The following is a 6,175-nucleotide window of genomic DNA, read 5'->3' as shown; positions in this document are numbered from 1 at the left end:
CCTAGGATTGTAATTATTTACACCTTAAATTCTACAAATAAGGCTTATTATATTTAATGCCATAGTTTCAAACTTCTGAAATGTTATAATAAATCCATCAATCCAAAAGTTCCCATTTATAAAATATTAGCTGTCGCCCGCGACTCCGTCCGCGTGGATATATAAAAAAACTTTATTAGTGTAGCCCACCCATCCATCCACATCACATCCATCTAAACATTCGCATTTATAATATTAGTAAGTTAAATAAAAAGCAGCTAAAAAAAAAGTAATGAGTAAATAGTATCCTATGTCCGTCTCCTGGCTCTAAGCTCCTCACCAATTTTCAGGCATATCGGTAAAACCGTTCTTGAGTTATAAATAGTGTAACTAACACCACTTTCTTTTATATATATAGATGATTGGATGTTTGTTAAAAGGTATCTCCATGGCTAAACGGATCTCACTGATTTGGCATAGAATTGGCATTTGGCATTTTAGAACATAGTCTAGGAGAACATCTGTTTTTTTTTTGCGCAAACGGAGTGGCAGGCAGAAATACACGGTCACGATATGGAATTTTAAAACATTTGTCCATTAAAAGAAATCGATTCACCCACCGACTTTCTATGACAATCTGGAAAAGAATATGAATCGAATACGTCACTCATTAAAATCGATTTAGCCATTTAGGTTTATAGCCGCATGTAGGGTACACAGATGGACATACAAACCTTCCATTTTCCCGTCAATTGAGCAAGAAATATATATTCTATATTATCCAGGTCCGGACTATTTAACACTACCTACTCTTTGGTATTAACATAGTGCCAGACATAGATTGATTAGGGTTGGGATCACGTAAGAACGGCTTTTGCGTGTCATTGTGCCGAAGCCGGTTTAATCCGGGAATACATTAATTTTCCTTAACAGCTGACATTGTTTTCCACCGAAATACCCCGACGTTATTAAATTATTACAAATTTTTTGCTACCTTAATGACTTTCCTGTAAAAAAAATCATGAGATTTTATGAAAAAAATATCAGTCGCCCCCGACCACGTCCGCGCGGAATAAAGAACTTAATAAGTAGCCTATGCATTGTTTGAAGAATACATAGGCTACTTATTAAGTTCTATAGCTTGGAGGCTATGTTCTACATCTGTGCCAAATTTCATCAAGATCCGATAAGCCGTTCTGGAGATATCCTCAAACAAACATCCATCTAAACTTTCTCATTTATAATTTTAGTAAGATATAATAAAGTATGATAATACTGGTGACTAAGATTACCATATCAGTTTGTAAAATTAGTTCTTGTTACGATACCCATATGAAAAAAATATCCCATAATTTCTAGAAAATGTTCGATGAAAATACAATACGAATTAAGTTTTCATCCTTTTATATTTTCAATGGGTACAAAGACTTCATAAAGGATCGGAATAAAATCTTTTAAATATAAGCGTCGTTGTAAATATGAAATACATTTTTTTATTTCCAATTTCAAAGTTTCCTTCAGAAGTAAATAGCATTTAACGACTGCAATAGATCGTCGAAATAAATACGATTTCCTTTGAATAAAGCCGAAGCGAATAATTCCGATTGACATTTTACAGTTTTTAAAATTGAATCGAATCGTTTAATTGTTCCGATTGCAGCGTTTCGTTGTTAGGGTTGTCAACTTATGTTAATTTACATTAAACTATTGAACATTAATTTTCCATTAAAATTCTGGAAATTTAATTTCATGCTTTTAAGATTTATTAAGTTCATTTTATCTCTTCTCTCTAATTTTAATCTTTTGATGGACTGACAAATTATTTGGTACGTATATTTTACAGCAACCAAATTATAAATTAATGTATTTAAAAATACGAACTTTAGTACAAATCAGGTTCCTAATCCTAGTCCACTTTGAATAGGTTTGTTACATATATATATATTATTTTATTGAGTCGTTTTAGCATAGACATCAAAATTAATGGATATGTCTATCCTTGGAGTGACAGCCCTATTGGCGGGGTGCCATGAGCTCAATTTTCGCAGTATTCAGTAACTACCTGATATCTATACCGCTATTATGTAAACCGCAATCGAACTTTATGATAATCCAACGCGCAAAATCAATATCTACATAGAAAATAACAACGATTTAAATAAAATTACACATTACTTAGAAATTCCGAATACAACTTCTCTTAAAACTCTTTTCATTTGTTTCTAGCAGAGTTTGCTTTTTACTTATTAGGACAGTAAAGGTACGTGTTCATTACCACGCGCGGGACGCAGCCACGCACAGCCTGCAACGGATTTTGGTTTGCTTTGTATGATTACAAGCGCTGCATCCTTCATCCGCGCTGCTTGCATCGAGCGAAAGCAAATCCGTTGCGGGCCGTACGGTGCGTCCAGCACGGACTAGTGGACGCGTACCTTAACCCTTAATTCGATGGTGTCCAGTGTGTCGAACTAATTAAAAAAATCTTCTGAACTAGTTTGGAGAAAATTACGTAAGCATGACTTTACTAAAAACTTCAGTTTTATTGCTACAAAAAAATTTTGTCGAATTAAGGGTTAATAAGTAGCAAACCAAGGAACACATGCAGTCATTAAACATCCGGGACATAAATATCATTCTTCATCTCATGTAATATTTTATTTCAAATATTCGAGCAATTGACGATCGAATCAATAACAGTTTAACATAATTTTCTTTTGCAAAATATTAACAGATTTTTGTTACTTTATTAATATTTCTTGTATACTATAAAATAATAAATATACACTTACATACTCTTATGTAAAATGTTTACGGTATTTATGAATCGTCCTTCGAGTCGGATAATCAATTGAAAAGTACAGCATTTATTTCACGATATCGTTGACTGCACAAACGGCCATAATTGCGCTAGATTAAATAAAATCCAATCGGGCAAAGCCACAACGCTCACCACATCGCGCTGACAACGACAAACTCCAGTTTAATAAACAAGGAACAAAACCGCACTAACGGAAATGTAACATTCACTCTACGTTTTTTAATCAATCGCTACATTGTTTGTGCAGTTTTTATCTATAATGCATTCATTTAAGATAAAATATGGATCAAAGCAATAAATGCTAGAAACTCATTAAAATTGCTTAATATAGCTTCTTTTTGCGTATTGTTCCAGTGTCGAGTGATAAACTCAAATGTCTTTCATCATCAGCTCACTATACGGCCCATCGAGGGGTTCGGAGCCTACCCTAAGTTAGGGGTGACTAGGCCATAGTCACCACGCTGGCCAAGTGCGGGTTGGTTGACTTCACACATATCTTTGAATTTCTTCTCATGTGCAGGTTGCACCACGATGTTTTCCTTCACCGTAAGATCGTCGGATAAATTTACATATGTAAATCGAAAATCGACAAAGACAAATATTATCATTGTTTACTGCAAATTATAATTACTAAAAAACAGACTGTTTATCTATTTATCATTCTTACATACCTTGTAATTTTATTTTGTGTATACAACTAAAGAAAACAATTAACTTTAATAATACTTGATAACAATTTAGAAGAAGATTGAACGTAACTAATGGAATTAGTAGCAAATACCTTTATCTGATAAATACTGGGGTGCGCTCAAAACTTTGTATCGTACACGTTGGCAAAGAGCCAGCTAATACTTGGGAAAATTCGGTTACAAAGAAGAACCTTCGCATTCTGCACATAAGTACATAAAACTTGCAACTGCAATATCTGCACTTGCTACATATAGTTTTTACGTGTTTTCACAACATTGTTAGGAAAAGTATTAATGAATAAAAAACCTTCAACCATTTATTACATGATATGTTTTCCTAGTGTAGAAATAACTTAAGCATTTTATTGATAATAGAAATGCAGTATCCAAAATTTAACACCATTAAACGCAATAAATTATCTTTTACTTATTTATTAAAATAGAACTAAGTAAATAACCCGACCGACGATAACATAGACCGACTATCGTCTTTACGAGGCTACAAGATGCTTCTAAACAAGCAGCTTGGTTTGAGCTGATCACCGACGCCCATAGACATCTATAATACCAGAGGAACTGCAGATGCCTTGCCGGCGGTTGGGCGTTATAAACAAGACCAATATTTACGTTGATTCACATGGAAAGTCTACATCGCAAAATTTGTGTAAATTGGTTGTTATTAATATGAACACTTTTATGTAAAATATATTCGACATCAAATATACTATCAAATGCAGTACATTCAAGAGTATTAGCAATACAAAATGCGGGTACAAAAAGTAAAAGAGCTATAAAATTAATTGTAATACAACGACCCGAGGGAAAGAGCCGAGTAAATCCGAGACCAATATGCACTATCCTGTTTAATTACGCATGGGAAATAACTTCATTTGTATTAATACGAACTCTTTCAACTTGGACCAACGGGATTGCTTTGCTGTTGATTGTGTTTGTTGTTTTATCATAAAGAATAAAATAATGCTGATAGCTATAACGATAGAAGACTGTGGAATATGTTAAATGGATGGGTTGTTGGAAAGAGGATGGCTGATAGAAATGTATGGATAATTGTCTGACATCGTAGAGCAAAGGGTAGGAAGATGTTATACTATAGTAAGCAAATTACTTGGCCTAGATACATTAAAATTTAGTTTCTTTGTTTTATAGTATAATAACTTATAATGGAATTCCTAACTTAAATTTAATAAACGAAGATTGAACGAAGGTGACGTAATTTTGAACCAGTGACCATGAGATGTTTCAAGCTTCATCTCAAGCTTGTATGAACTTTGAGTAATATTAAATTTCCCAAATTCACAAAGGCTTATTGCAAGGGATTTATTGGTAGATGTAGTAGGTATAATGTATACGATTAATAAAATTGGAGTGTATTATAACGAAAGAAGTGCTATTGAAATTTTTGTCTGTCTGTTTGCAATCTTATTTTAGTTACGGGTAATCACAAAAACAGCTGCACCGATTTTAAGGGAACTTTTACTCAAAGATAGCCTTTGTGTGTGAGAGTAACTTAATCTATTTAATTCCGCGCCAACGGATAATCGTAAATCACTGAACATATTTATAATTGTTTTAATAACTGCTTTGTGTATTTGTTTTATTCTATTAGGCTTCTGTTAATAAAATTTAAGTTTTCATTCAAAACAGCATATAACCTTTATTAGCATACTGCGTGGAAAATCGATCAATCCAGAAATTTGTAAGGCCAGACATCGAATATACGGCGATCACAGAGTAGCGCTTACGTTGCTGACTGTCCTTCGCATTTGCTTCGTAACTACTGACGTAATAGTACCAATTATACTGTAATTTGGATGTGTGTATACGAATTAATACACCGTTGATTAATGTATACAAATATTGTTAATTAATGTGTAAATATAGGTAATAATAAATTAACTTCAAACCATTATTTTGTTGTATTTTTTTGTATACTATGGTTTCAATGTTCGGTGTTACAAAAATTATTTTAGGCTGAATAAAAATTTGCAACCGTTTTTTGTAGAAAAATTCCAAATTACGTTATCTAGCACATCTTGTGATATAGATGTGTTCAGATGTGCATCATGTAATTAAATCATCTTTCTATTATAAATGCGAATGTTTGTCTGTTTGTTAAAATGTATCTCCGGAACGGTTGTATGAATCTCGCTGAAATTTGGCGTAGGTTTACAAGATAACGTGGAAGAACACATAGGCTAAGCATTATGTTTTTTTATTCCACGTGAATGGAGTCGCGAGCGACAGCCTGTATTTAAATATCTCTTCAGAGTCTTTTATCATATAACTAAATATTCAAATAAATAAAGCTAAGTCTGTCCCAATATTGTGATAAGGGAAACGGTACATAAATATCTTTTTTCGGTGGAGCAATGTCAAAATAGTCTAAGATAAAAGTTATGAATAGCCCGCCGGGGGTAATTTGGGTTGTTTTGTGTTTTGTCCGCATCAGCAAAGTGATACAGTTAGCCCATTTACTTCAGCCACCGTTAAGTAGACATTGATAAATCCACTTCTGATAAGCTTAATTTCTACACGCAAACTAAATAAAAAGAAAATACAGATATATTTAGGGCTAGAGATATTAAGCGCCGATAGTAAACTGCGGTCCGTGATGATGGAACCTAAAGTGTGCACTTTTTTCAGAAGAGAATTTTTCATGCATACTCCG

Source organism: Papilio xuthus, unplaced genomic scaffold (assembly GCF_000836235.2).
Source record: "Papilio xuthus unplaced genomic scaffold, Pxut_1.1 DF827679.1, whole genome shotgun sequence".
NCBI classification, from domain to species: domain Eukaryota; kingdom Metazoa; phylum Arthropoda; class Insecta; order Lepidoptera; family Papilionidae; genus Papilio; species Papilio xuthus.
The sequence above is the reverse complement of the archived record's forward strand: the minus strand, read 5'-3'. Positions refer to the sequence as shown.